The sequence below is a fragment of the Lepidochelys kempii genome, chromosome 12 (genome assembly GCF_965140265.1).
Source record: "Lepidochelys kempii isolate rLepKem1 chromosome 12, rLepKem1.hap2, whole genome shotgun sequence".
In the NCBI taxonomy this organism is placed as follows: Eukaryota; Metazoa; Chordata; order Testudines; family Cheloniidae; genus Lepidochelys; species Lepidochelys kempii.
Genome location: NC_133267.1, coordinates 22,499,091 through 22,514,463, shown reverse-complemented (window position 1 = coordinate 22,514,463; position 15,373 = coordinate 22,499,091). Strand labels below are relative to the sequence as shown.

Here is a 15,373-nt window from a genome sequence, read left to right as displayed (position 1 = left end):
TTTGAAATAACATTTTCTAGGTGGCACAGTGGTCATTACTGAACATAAACTTTTTAACTTGTTGAGATGTATATTCAAAGTCCTGCTTACACTAAGTCACGAGTGAAAATGAATTTGGTGTCCTTTTATAGACCTAAGGAAAAATGCAGTTTTGTTTTAAACATTTGAGAATGCATCTAAAACAAGCTAAGCAATATATGCATTTCATCTCTAGAACTCAGAAATCTCTTCAGAAATGTTTTAGTTTAATACGTTACCCACTACTGGAAGCTCTTGCACAATAGTTATGTGAGGGAAGAGAAGTATGAAGATACAAGGCTCAACTCTGCACCTGAATATACCTATTTTCCATGCTGAAGAATGCTTTGAAAACTCTTTTTTTGAGTGATTGAAGCCAGTGGTGTGTTTTTGGTTTAGCCAGGCTCTGAAAACAGAACATCATGATGAATTATTTTTAAGCTAATCTCCTTGTCTTTTCTTTTAAAAAACAAAATCATGCAAAAACCTAACTAGCTGAATGCAAACAATGTTTATACTGTACATCTTGTCCTTCAGTAAGAATTCTCCTATATCTGATTTGATGGCCACTGAAAACATAAAAGGTTTGGTTTACTTTTGTTTCCATGCAGAACATATATACAAGTTCCTTGCATATAATAAAATGCCGCAGTTCTGTGCTCTCCAACAGAGTGGTGTCTCGCTTTGTGTAGTAAAGCAGCCTTGAGTTGTCGTTTTAGAGGATCTGAAACCAGTGGAAAGTTCTGTGTGTGTGTGTGTTTGCTCCCATCTGCTTTTCTTAATGGGCAATTGGGATTTTTTTTTAAAGTAATTTCTTTTTCTCTTGCAGAATGATGTGCCTGTAAATTAGTCTTCAGGAAGAGAGAGAGGGAGCCATGACCCCTGCTTCCAAACAAGTCAACGAGAACTGGCAAAGTAAGGTATTTTTTCTTTTTTAATTCTCTGGAGGTTTTTGTGTTGAATTTGTTCCATTACAGTGTGGTGTGGAATTGGGAAACTCTAAGTACCTAGGGCATGTGGGAACCTTTATTTAATCCCAATTTTGTTACTTCAGGAAAATGTAAACATTTTGACTTGTTTTCCTCTGAAATTGAATACTGTATCTCTATATCACTCCCCATTTACAATGAACATGAAGTAGTGTAGCTCTTGGTGCTTGTGAAGCTGATTCCTTATGAAACTGAAGGGAAATGTAAATTGATGCTTTTGCAGACTGGCCCAAAGGGGTTGCTGGGCTGAATGACATCTTCTGCTATGGGACCTGATCTGGCAAATTTTTACTTCTATTAGTAGTCAGAGATCTAAAGTAATGTATGATCTGAAGTCAACCTCTCTACTCTGGTGAGGCTGATGAGTAACCGTGTACAGGATGAAGCCTTTTAAATTCAGCTTCTCCCCTCTATACGTACTTACTGGACCACACCAGCCTTCAGTCCAGCCTCCTAGATCAGTTTCTGAACTTAAGTCTCAGAGTTGTTACTGCATTTAACTTTGTCTTCAGGAAGGCACAACAAATTTACTATCATTACAGCATATAGTAGTAATTTATGCCCTCTAGTTTCTGTTCAAGGAGCAGACCTGATAGATTTAAGGGGATATTTTAATCTAAAATCTGGTAATACAGAGATAAGAGAGAGGCTGGGTTGTTTTGTTGTAACACATATATTTATTGCGCAAAACTGACCATCAAATGGCTGAGATAGGTTCGTTATTTTAGATGGATAGCTAATCACTGTCCTATTTTTTATTATTCCTATTTCTGTCCTCCTTGTGGTGACTGTGAATTAGCCCTGTGCCATTTTCTAAAATATCAGGCATTTTTATACATTAGGTATATTGAATGGCAAATACTTGATGTAAAGTCTGCAGTTTTACTCCATAACCAGATTGTAAAATATGAACTGAATTAATCATAACTGCAAAGAGTAATGGCACGTTTTCTCCTATTTTATCTTTAGTGCCTTTCAGATCATGTTTTAAAACCTTCTACATCTGGTGCACAGAATGAGGCAGCGGCTTTGGTAGTGGATAGCAAGAGGCAAAGGTCAAACCAGAGGCTGCACAAATATTGCGCGCTGGATTTATTGTTTTAATTAAGAATGTGGCAGTTCATCATAAACTGTTTATGGTGTTTTTTGCACAGTGCAGCATTTTGAAATCAGCTGTTTTAATGAAAACATAATGTCATATCTGTCAAAGTTCTAAATATTTTGAAAGTGAAATATGGAAACAAGAACTTTAATTCTGGGTTTACTGGGATTAGCTCACTGAATTGCTTTTTAAATCCCTTAAGAGTGTCATGTCATGGGTACTGTATGGTTCCATGATGGGGTAGGAGGCTGGGAAACTGGAGGTACTGTAGCTTGTTATTTAATAGCAAAAATACATGCTGAGGGCTAATGTATTGAAAACACTATTATTTATTATTATTTGTGTTGAAATGCTAGATTAAAGAAGCAATCGGAGATAAGGCACTTCCTCCATAATATGCAGAATGCAAATTGTGAGTCCTCATGCTAAAAAATAAATCTGAAAGTTCTTGAAGCTGGAAAGAAATATATCTGCAGTAGTTAATATGATGTTATGAAATCTCAGCATCAGAATCTTTGTAACTAATTATTTATAATGACCTCAAAGATGATAGGTTTGTGCGGACTTTTAAGGCTGGGTAGTTTGAAGTCCTTGTAATTTCCTACTATTGTTATGCATTCGTGTAGATATGTCAGGCAATTTTGGTTTAATTTGTTATGTAGTCTGATAAAATATTTGTATAATCTGAAAATTGTATTTTTTTTTGTAGTACTCGCCTTTGAAAATAGAAATTAAGTCTGTCATTAGATGCTAGGCCACAGTAGTTGACTGAGCAGGCTAATGTATGTTACATTCTGTGCTATACTTGGTCAAGTTTCATATATATTGTATTCCACATTATTTTATTAAATTTAATATCTGCACTTTCTATTACCAGACATGCCTCTCATTCAAAGCACAGAGGCACAGTTCTCTAATCAGAAGTGACAAGCTATATACTTTCTTTCAGCCATTATTCGGTAGCCTAGAGCAAGGAGCTCTGTTTCCTTGAAAATGTTTGAATTGGGTTATTTTTATTGAAGTATTAAAGTAATTCTTCAGATTTTAGGCTATTATTTAAGCACTTTTGGGAGAATGCAATAGTATCTGGATCCTATAGCCTTTGTTATGCTAACAATTGTAGTAGCTAAATGTCTCTTTTTTAATGCTAGTTATGTAAGTATCTGAAAATTCATATCTGGCTGATCGAAACTAACAACGCTTAGGTAAATAAACTAATTTAGCCTACTCATTTTGTTTAGGTACAGGAGTAGCATGTTAAAATGGCTCACTAGTTAAATATACAACTAGATTCAGGTTACTGTACTGTCATTGACCAATTTGTCGTCTTAACTATTATTTTTATTTGTCAAAATAATGAATGTGCTGAATACTAACCTCATGTCAAGAAGTCTGAAGGGGTCGGTGTTTGTATTTTGAGGCAATATATGGGTAGGATGATGTTAGTAATAAATGCTAATAACTTTACATTTTGATTTAGTCACACTGACTGTACACAAAAAAGGATCTCCAGAGGCTCTGCAGATTGTGGGTCTGATGCTCCCCTCCCTTAACATGGGAAGAGGGAAGCATAACATGGCAAAATTTAGTGTATTTTAGTACTGAAAGAGGAGGGAGCAGCTGCCCCTATCCACAAAGCCATGGAGACCCTTTTAGCAACCGTAGAAGCGGATATTCCAAGGATAGACCCAGGGAGCAGCCATTCTCTGTGGCACAGTCCTTATGGGATCCAGAGCCTTTCTTAATGGTAATCCTAATAAACCAAGCAATGTTAACTCCCTTTCCAGGTCTTCTACCTATTGTGGAGCGGAATGGGTAAGGCAATATGTGCAATGGGAGAGCCAAAAACAGCATATTGTCAGAGTTGGGTAAGCAATTTGGAGGAATACAGAGAGTGTAGTTACTGTGTTTCCAGGCCACAGTCCCTGAACTCTAAATTAGCACTTGGTCTCCCTCATACATACATAGCCAGCCTTGCTGAATTTTGTAGTGTTTTTATGATATGCACAAAAGTGGGTTATAATGACACTACCAAATTCACTTCCGATCCTGACCAAAGCCTTTGCTTAAGGAAGAAATTATTAATTCTTGTGCATAAATATCATAAGTGTAAATGCAAAGTGACTTGATGGAAACAAAGTCTAACTGTCCAGGAACAGGTGTAATCAACATCTATCAGTTAGAAGCCTTACTGTAATCTTCTCTAATTTTGTCTGTGTAACCTGCATTTTCCTTAAGGTAGATGAGTTTGTACTAAGATGTTCCTCTCTGAGACCGTTTCATAATTGGCTCCTATCCTGGCAACGGTGGGGGAACACTTACTTTCCCCATCAGGATCCGAATACTACTCAGCTGGCACACCCAAGTAGTTCAGTTAGAGCTAATGGGACTATTTGAGTGACCAAGATTTGGGCGTAGGTCTAGAGACAGCTCCATGTATGCACTATATCAGGAATTCTCAACCTTTTTCTTTCTGAGGCCACCCCAACGTGGTATAAAAACTCCATGGCCCACCTATGCCACAAATAATGTCACAAGCTCTAGAGTAAATGAGTATTTTATGTGTTTTAAAAAAAAAGCCCAAATTAAAATCTTGGGGTTGCACACTTCAAACTTTGGTGGAACTGGGATCTGAACCCATTTACAGATTGAAATTTTTGAGGCTGGCTGTTATCAGTAGCAACTAGAAGCTTCAGAAAGTCCTCTTAGCAAGGTGAAGAGTATAACCTATTGTGGATAACTCATTAAAAGTTCTAGTGTACTGACATTAATGACACCAATACAGTGTAGGGAAGAAAAAAAGGAAAAGTACAGATAGAGGGAATGGCATGTCCAAAATATTTACTAAACCAGTGAGCTTCAATTCGCTAAAGAATTTCGGATAACAGCAGATTACTTTGGGTAAAGACATGAATAAAAACTTAAGGAAAAGTCTGAGTGGTGTGGGCAAGACAGAATCCTTCCCTCTCCCTGGTGTCTGTCTGTGGAGTGGCAGTGTCTGTTTCAGCTGTACTTCCACTGGGAGGAATGTGGAGTGTGTGCCCACCTAGTAGGCTACACCCTGCCCTTCTTACCTGGTGCTCATGCTCTTTGTAGTAGTACAAGGGGACAAGGTCTGCAAATTAAGGGGTATATCTACCTGCTGAGGCAGCTAGTACATGCTGCAGTCACTAACTGTCTTGCAGTGACCAGGGCTAGATTTAAGTCGGTATGCATTACCTCTTGCACCAATAATATTGTAAGGATAGCAAGGATATTGTAAGGATAGCAAGGTTTCTCTTGGCCATCATCAGGCAAAAGAAATTCTTCTAGAGTCTGATCAACACAACCCAAAACAGGAAAGAGGGATTAGGTGCCAAGGCAGATACAGTAGTTGCATTTCCTATTACATCTCCAAGAGACTACTCAGTGGATTCTCTTATCATTGCCCTTTAATATCAGGTTGCTTGGAGTCCTTCAGATGTGAACAGCCTCTGTAGCTGTGGGTCAAAGGAGGTTGGTTGAATTTAGGCCAGCAGGCACGGGAGGATATTGTTTCCTTGGGTGATTCATCAAATGTGCCAGTATACTGAGGACAATATTATCAAATTATGTCATTAGTATCACACCATATAAAGACTTTGAAGTCTTTAAATCAAGACTGGATGACTTTCCTAAGGATATACTCTAGCTCAGCCAGCCAGGCGTCATACGGAAATCACTTGATGAAATAATGTGGTCTGTATTATTCAGTAGATCAGAATAGGTAATCATTATGGTCCCTTCTGGCCTCAAAATCTATTAATCTGAAATATGTAATTCACCATTACTGATGTCTATTAAAATCTATTCATATGTTTGGCTAAAATGATGCAATATCATATCCAGAGAATTAGAAGAAAATTTTTTGGAGTTGTAATTTCATAAGCTAGTTCCCAGCTATGATCCATTTTTAAAAAAATCCCTTGTTTTAAAAATCATAGGCACATAAAATTGAGAGAGGTGATTAGTACATTCACACTGATACATAATTAAGTTCTAACATTTCAAAGCTTATATTGGGCTGAATGGCTTATAGATATGTAGGGAACCTTTTAGTTGTTCAACATTAAATATAAAGCTTCCCATGGTCAGGTTTTCCTTAAGCATCTGGATATAGAAACAGAACCCAAGTTCAGCTGAAGAGAATGTTTATGGGTTGTAATGTGTTGTTCTTAACTTAAAATGGAGAACCATGTAATCCCTACTTTATTTTGAGATGCATAAGTTTTCTCAACTTGCTGAACACAAGTCAAATTTTGTTCTCTTACAAGGGAGCCTTCTCAATGAAGTTAATGTGGATATACTGGTGTAATTGACAAGAAGCCATATGAATGGAATCTGAGATGCATAGATTTTTCCCCAAAAGATGGAGAAATATTTTGCATAAACTGAATGAGGCAAATGACATTTGGGGGTCTTTTGTTTAAATTTTAGTAAAAGCAGACCTGCTTGGGGGAGATAAGGGAATTAACCACGTAACAGAAACGTAACCCTTTTATTCCATATTTAGCGATGCTGCCAATCAGTTTATTGCTGAGCTGGATATTATCATTTATCTTATGAAATAGTGCTGAGTTACCATGCAGTGTTTGGACTGATGCCTTATTAATGACTGTATAATTAATAATCTTAATAGAAAGCTACAACTGGATTGACCATTTTCTGCATTCCTAAAGAAAAATATTTGTATGATGATCTATGAAAACCAATGGTAAGAGACCATGAATAGAAAAATCTAGAAATATATTAAGATATATGTGCCTATATTGGATATTAGTGCTATATACACAGTATATTGGGAATATAATTCAAAATATTTCAAACATTGTTGACCTTTGCTACATAATACCAAGCTCAGGGAACTAAATTTGCATAGATTTAGTAATATATTGTAAATAACTACATAGGACAGTGCATATTTTCCCTTAAGATGCAGCATTCTAAGCAAGACATTAAATTATGTCTATCAGACAAAGCAGCAGATTCTCAACCTCTTTTTTTTTTTTTATAGCACATTCTATTGGGAAGACATCTCTGCTTCTAAAAAGCACATGCATTAACTGTCTGATTCATGCGGTGACATGTGGCATATCCAAATGTGTTATGGATCTCCCAGGAATAAAAACAACATAGCAAAATCATCACCTTGGGATGTTCATTGAGCGAATATTTTACAGACATACTCCTTTTATATTTATATAATAATTTAGTGTTATGACAATTTTTTTAGCAGTGTTGGCAGTTTTTCTTTTTTATAATGGCATTATATTTGTGAGCCTATTAAGTGCACATGGGCTAAACTACAGAAAAAAGTATTTTTCATAATTCCTTAGGGTGCTTGTAGCAAAAGAACCATATTGGTATAGAAAAATGTTAATAAAAGGTCAAGCAGAACTTTCCAATGTTTATCATGATCGCAATAGCAATCTGGGGCTTTTTTGACTTGTATATTGAAGAAACAAAGATTTACAGAGTCTGTAGATAGGAAACTATACCTAATATACTTTATAAAGTGTGCTTGGGCACTTTGTGAGCAGATTCATCTAAGTTTTGACAATAATCAAAGAAATTCATTTCCACCTTTTTGTCTTATAAATATCTGAGCTTCAGTGTGAAATTACATGTGAACAAATTAAAGAAGTTTGCAGCTTCACTATTGGCCAGCCATACAACAGTTGTTGTGCCTTGTCGAATGGAGAGTGATATTTACATTTGTGTACTCCATTGGTATTCCAAAAGGCAGGCACTCAAAATGGGAGTAGTATTGTCGACAGTGAATACTTTTCTCAGTGGACAAGGAAATGTCATCTTATTAGTTTAGACATTTATTCATTCCATTGGAACTTATTGTGTCATGTCCTGTTTGCTGTATTCGTGCTAGTATCAGTGAGTGAGGCAAGCAGGAACTGGCCTATTATTAATCAACTCATGAGTCATCCAGAGTCATATAAGAAACTGCAGGGCCCATCTTGGAGTTTACATTGGCTGTTTCTTGTAGAATTATTTTTTAATTCTTATGGCTCCTATAGCCATCTTGATTCACTTGTGTATGGAACATAATTCTATATAGAGAGTGTGTGGCTTATAAAGGGTATTTTTGTGTTCAAAAAGACAAATTTAAAGATCTTCAAAAACAGGCAGTACCTGTCTCTTTCACACTTCCTACCCTACACTGCTCCCACTAAACTGAATGAGAGTAGTATCAAGCTCTTTGTATGGATAATCCATGTTGCATCATTATTCTGAATAGTGTTCTTTTATATACACCATACGTTATTCTGCATAATTTAAGTCAGTCAATTTTGCCATTGTCTTCAGTGGAGCAGGATTGGGCCCTCACCTACAATTTCATGCCAAAGAGCAAATATTTTCACACCTCCATACCTACTCTTGTAAGAAAGGGAGGACTTGCCCAACCCAGGGAATATATCATTCCTAGTCAGAACAATAGAAGTAGATGACATGAAAGTAGCTCTGGCCCCACTGCTGCTAAGGAGTGAACAGACAGTTTGTTTCAATCTTTGTCTAATACACAGTTAAAAGGAGAAGTGCTCCTTTGTGCTGTTGGTTTTTGTATGTTGATGGGAAAGACAGTATTTGGAAATTAGGAATTGTGGGTAAGATTGAACACTTCTGTAACGAATTGGGAAAGTGCAGAAATACAATTTCTACTTCAACAATATGCCAAATATTTGTATGCTACAGTTTACTATGTGCAAGCTACTACAACATTATACTACCAGTTAAAATACTGGCCACCACACACATACTGCATCTCTTTAAAACAGAAATGTATTTTCTGTGCAAAAGTGTAGATAAAGGCTATTTTCTTGAAATTGATCCAAGCAAGCTCCACAGGAACAGAAGCATGAGCATCCAAAGTAGCTGTAACAGCAGGAAATTCACTTTTCATTGCCATCTTGCTGTATCCCTTGTGAGAAGGGTTGAAAATAGTACAGGAAATCTATATCAGATTTTCTTGGGGATCCATCTTATTGTTTAGTAATTTTCCACTGTATCATATTAGCGCTGTATTTAGTATTTCTTTTTGGCAGGGACAGCATAAATATCATGATAGTGGTGGTATCAGAGTGAAAATAAGTATTACTAATGCAGCACAAATTAAAATAGTTTTATGTTATTATAATATTAGCCCAGTAGTACCATGTTTGCCAGTTCACAACGATTTTTAAAATGGCTATATGAAGTTGCTTCTAATTTGGATCACGTGTGGTCAAAAATATTTTTTTACTGCATCTACATAGTTTTCTCCACAAAATGTTGTATGTTTGCTCAGTTCCACTCTGAAAGACATTTTGTGTATCATGGGACATTTGGCTGTGCAATGAAATTGTGGGGCTCTTCAGATTAGTAGAAATCTTGTATTATTAAAGGAATATGACCTTGTGGATGAGCTACTGTATGGAGAACACGGGCAGCTCTGCGTTGTGTGGAGATCGGACATTCTGAATTCAGACATGTAGAGGATTGCAATTCCTGGGGTTTGGGAAGTATACTCACTTTTCTGTTGTGCATACATACTCTCTTTACCTTCGGATTTCTTGAAAAGAGCACACAGAGATTAGAACCTGATCCTTGCTTACACGTAGGGTAGGGTTGCCAACTTTCAAATCGCACAAAAATGAACACCCTAGCTGCGCCCCTTCCCCGAAGCCCTGCCCCCCACTCAGTACATTCCTCCTCCCTTGGTGGCTCGCTGTCCCCCACCCTCACTCACTTTTACTGGGCTGGGGGAGGGGGTTGGGGTGTGGGCTCTAACTGGAGGTACGGGCTCCAGTGTAGGGCCAGAAACGAGGGGTTCAGGGTGCAGGAGGGGGCTCCGGGCTAGGACAGGGAGTTGGGGTGGGGGAGGGCTCCGGCTGGGAGTGTGGGCTCTGGTGTGGGGCTGGGGATGAGGGGTTTGGGGTACAGGAGGGGGCTCCAGGCTAGGGCCGAGGGATTTGGAATGTGGCGGGGGTTGTGGGTTGAGGCAGGGGGTTGGGGTGTGGGAGGGATATGGGCTCTGGGGTGGGGCTGGGGATGAAAGGTTCAGGGTGTGGGAGGGAGCTCTGGGCTGAAATGGGGGGGTGTATTTCCCAAAATATGTCCCAATTTTATAGGAACAGACCCAATATTTGCGGCTTTGTCTTCTATAGGCACCAATTACCCCCCACTTCCTGTCCTGATTTTTCGCCCTTGCTATTTGGTCACCCTAGACGGGTGAGGGCTCTGGGATGGGGTCGGTGATGAGTGGTCTGGGGTGCAGGAGGGGGATGCAGGCTTGGGGAGAGGCTCAGGGCTGGGGCAGAGGGTTGGGATGTGGGCTTACCTCCGCGGCTCCCTGCCAGTGGCACAGTGGGGATGTTAAGGCAGACTTCCTGCTTGTCCTGGCACTGCAGACCGTGCTGCACCCCAGAAGCAGGTCTGGCTCCTAGGCAGGGGCATACAGGCATCTCTGTGTGCTGCTCTCACCCACAGCTCCTGTGGGCCGGGAACTGGCCAATGGAAGTGTGTAACCGGTGCTCAGGGCAGGGACCTGTGGCCCGCCTGCCTAGGAGCAATACCTGTAGGCCACTTCCGGGGCGCAGCGCAGTGTCAGAACAGGGACTAGCCTGTCTTAGCTCGGCAGACTTTTAACGGCCTGGTCGGCAGTGCTGACCGGAGCCACCAAGTACCCTTTTTGACTGGGTGTTCCGGTCGAAAACCGAACATCTGGTCACCTTAATGCAGGTTAAATACTTGCTTTAAAGCAAATACATTAAATAAATGCAGCTTACAGCTAGGGTTGCCACCTCTGAGATGTAGAAAACCTGGTTACTGGCCACTCCCCAATGTCAGCCCTTGAGGGGGCCCCCTACCGGCTCCTGCCACGAGCTCCTGCCTCCCTCAAGATGCTCCTTACCCCTCCTTGCTGGCAAGCCTATCCTGCTTCCCAGGGACAGAGAGGAGATGCTGTGATTTTGGCCATTTGAGGGTCTGGCACGCAGAGCAGGGCCCAGGTGCTGGCTGCACTCCCAGCCATGTGACTTAAACAGTTGTTACAAGATTGTTGCATGGCCACATGTGCATGTAGCTTACAAGGAACACTGGTCCAAAGCAGGGGAAAAAAGGCACATTAAATCTTTTCACTGGCAACAGCACAGCAGTACAAAAACTGATTGGGACTGGCCTGTTGGCAACTCTGTTTGTAGAGAGAGACTTTTAATTAAGGAAAGTTTGTGTGCTTCCATTTTGCAGCTGATTTGTCATATCAGAACGTATTGACTGTTATCTGTATCATGGAGGATATGACCTGCCAAAGAGTATTCCGTGGCAATATTTTTACAAAATTTAACACTACTTTTTTTATTTATCATGCTCTTAGGAGGTATTTTGCATAATAATATATCATAAAGCATTAGCACTTATAAAAATCCTCAGTAGACATGAGCCACATTTGTTGATTTGCTGTTCACTGTTTGCTTGATGTGTCTAAAAAAACCCCCCAAGACAACATGGAGAGGACTGTGTATGCATGGGAAGGGGGGCTTAACTGTTTCTGTGGCACCATTTGGAGAACTCTCTGCATGGTGAATAGTGTGGTCCGGTGAAGTCAAAGTGGAAGGAGTGTGTGGCCTGAGATGAGTCCAGTGGAAAATGCATGTTGTCACCTCCCTCCTTTAGAGCAGATCAGAAAAGATGAGTCCCTTTTGTGAATAGTCCTTTCAGGGGTCTGGACATCCAGTGAGAGTCCCTTGTAGCTCAACTCCAAACTACCCTATAACTCATGGGAGGGCCACAATGGAGGGGCTAGAACTGGCATGGAAGCACAGGTCCAGTCTTGGCCACCATGGATCCCTTGGAATCCCTCATGTTTGAGGACAGACCCTGTGGTCTATTTCATAAAGTTAAACCCTGTCCTTGCTGATGCTGTGGTCAAGGAGAAACTCTTTGAGGGGATCTCTAGAGATTTTCTTTCCTAAACCCATCCAGCCTATGGGAAGTGATAATCTAGACCAGTGGTTTTCAACATTTTCAGACTACTGTACCTCTTTCAGGAGTCTGATTTGTGTACTCCAAGTTTCACCTTACTTAAAAACTACTTGGTTACGAAATCAAACATAAAAATACAAGTGTCACCGCACAGTATTACTGAAAAATTGCTTACTTTTTCATTTTTTCTGCATGAAATTTTTGGTTAGTACTGACTTTGCTAGTGTTTTTTATGTAGCTTGTTGTAAAACTAGGCAAATATCTAATGAGTTGGTGTATGCCCTGGAAGACCTCTGTGTACTCCCATGGGTATTCGTACCCTGGTTGAAAACTACTGATCTAGACCAAAGGACAATGCAATATGCAGTCACAAGGCTGTGGTGCATACCTGATACAACTCCTGCGTAGTGCTGACATTCATTCTTTGTAGAATATTACCCTTAATTAAAGAGCTGCTTTCATTTTATGAGTACCACTGTGTCTGTTTTGGACCTGATCTTTCAGTCACTCCCACTGAAGTTTTGAGTGCAGCTAGATGGAGGGACTGGGCCATTTGTTAATACTTTATTAGGATAAATATTCAGTCTACTCTATAACATTCTGTTTAAATAAATAAATAGCTGCTGAAGCATTATGGACAACTTTGAAAACCATTATTCCACTGCAAATCTCTTATTTTTATATAAGAACAGACATGTTGGGTCAGACCAAAGGTTCATCTAGCCCAGTGTCCTGTCTTCCGATAGAAGCCAATGCTTCAGAGAGAATGAACAGAACAGATAATCATTAAGTGATCCATCCCCTGTCGCCCAGCTTCTGCCGTATTCTGCTAGGTGTCAGGATACAAAGATGATGGGCTCCCAAAATCGCCAAACATACGCCCTGCAAAAGTAACGTTAATATGTAGCCGTATTCTGCCTGATATTCATGCCAACAAGCATCTAGTATCTGCAGTATATTTACTAAAATTAGAACTAGTCTATCTGGACAATGGTGTGGAAGGGAACAGATACATATACACATGTGGAATTGCACCCTTTGTTTTAGCAACCATGCCAGGTAGCCATTCTCTGTGGTTTCTATCTAATTTATAGTAGTTTTAAGACTCCTGTTGCTGGGTATAGAAGCATTCAGCAGTAATTATGCAGAATGTATTAAAAGTCCTGGACGATGTTATTTCTCTTGTTCCCCAGATTTTCAACACTAGTCATGTTATGTCTCTCTCTGCGCACATGTGTGCACAATTATCATTAATTGGGAAAGCCTTCACTGGAAAGGGGGCAATTTTTTGTGGTGGAAAGGCTTATGTGTCCCAATGAACCTCAGAACTATGTCGTCTACAGTCTTGTACTCCTGGTAGGGCCATTCTCAGCAGACAGGTCTGAGGTGAAGTTCCAGAGAAAGCACAGTCCAAACTTCTCAAGATAGATCAGGCTATGGCTTGCTACTGTAAGTAACAGACATTGTTATCCGTGACTGTTGACCAGAGGGGACCCTCTGGACCAGGCGGTCACACAGATATGCTCATCTCCCCGGCTGTGAAGGTGGATGGACAGCCTAGGGTATCAGTTCAGGTACAGTACGATCTGATGGTCATCCTCTGCATCCAGATATGTCTCCGGATGTCTCAGCATCATTGTGCCACTGAATTCAGACAGGCCCGTTTGAGAGAATGAGAGTGATTTTGTGCAACTTTCCCTTCACTTAAATCCAGTTCACACACTAGTCATGACATCAACTATTCATCTCCTCCTCAAGTCCGGTGGCTATGGGAGAGCAGCAAAGCAGCAGATGTGGATAAACAGGGAGCTGTAGCTGCAGATTTTCACACAGGCGGCTCAGGTATAAGATCGCTTTTTGCTGGACTGAAGCAGCAGTGGAATTTGGCAGCCCCCTGGGTGACTTTGCAGTCCTATTTAGGATCATACTGCTCCCCTCTGTAGTATGAGGATGGGGCTAGAAAAGGTGCCCTAAACATTGTCTGCTTCACCTCAGCCCTGGTCAGCATACAGCAGATGATAGGGGATTCCGCTATAGCTGTTGAAAATCACAAGAAAAGACAAAGGTGACATCATTCACCATTGGTGCTTGGAATGTGCACCTATTAATAGACTGTACAACAGCAGATAGGCCAGGCCAGAGAGAAGAACAGCTCTAGTTGGTAGAGAACTGGCCAGATGCAACATCCATATAAAGAAAAAGAGTACTTGTGGCACCTTAGAGACTAACCAATTTATTTGAGCATAAGCTTTCGTGAGCTACAGCTCACTTCATCTGATGAAGTGAGCTGCAGCTCACGAAAGCTTATGCTCAAATAAATTGGTTAGTCTCTAAGGTGCCACAAGTACTCCTTTTCTTTTTGCGAATGCAGACTAACACGGCTGCTACTCTGAAACATCCATATAGTGGTCCTGAGTGAAACTTACCAGTTAAAGAAGGACAACTCACTGACAAAGTAGCTGGCTATACCTTCTTCTGGAGTGGCGGTAGTAAAGAAGAACAATGTGAAGCTGCCGTTGGGTTTGCCATCAAAACACAAATGGTTAGCAAGCTTATGAACTTCCCAAAGGATGTGAGTGATAGACTCATGCTAATGAGTCTCCCACTGTTTGGGAAAAGATATGCAACTAGCATCAGTGCCTATGCATCCCCCATGACCAACCCAGGTGTGATCAAGGACAAATTTTACGAAGACCTGGGATTCCTTATTGCAGAAGTACTGAAAGCAGTACAAGCTCATTCTTGGTCACATCAATGCTAGAGTTGGTGCAGATTACCAGGCATGGCCAGGCGTCATCGGGGAAAAAATGGCCTTGGGAAATGCAACAGCAGTGGGCTCCTCCTGCTGAGGAAATGCGCTAAATGTGACCTCACCATGATCATCACCAACAATCTTCCCCATCTCAAACTGCAAAAAGACATCTTGGATGCATCCATGCTCCTAGCACTGGCATCTCATTGACTACATCGTCATGAAGAGAAGAGGCCGACAGGATGTTAAAGTGACAAAGGCGCATGAAAAGTGCAGAAGGCTTATCATCTCCAAACTGAATATCTGGATACATTCTCGTAGACAACCACAAGGTAAAAAAGCACCCCAAAACATTAATGTTTCCAAATTGAAACAGGAGAATGTGAAATAGGCTTGCTGAGCAACCAACTTGTAACAATTGATGCCAACTCTAATAACATTGAGGAAATCGGGCATTCTTTAGGGACTCGATGTACTTGTCTGCATCCAATACCTTTGGTTCCATCACATGTAAACATC

General features: G+C 40.4%; 1 long non-coding RNA gene across 1 annotated transcript in view; it reads left to right on the top strand.

Moving 5' to 3' along the window:
• Positions 1-15,373, top strand: part of LOC140896275 (uncharacterized) — a 160,452-nt gene that overhangs the window by 56,465 nt on the left and 88,614 nt on the right. The window contains exon 4 of the long non-coding RNA XR_012154499.1: positions 848-933. This is a non-coding gene — a long non-coding RNA (uncharacterized lncRNA). The remainder of the gene's footprint in view (positions 1-847; positions 934-15,373) is intronic.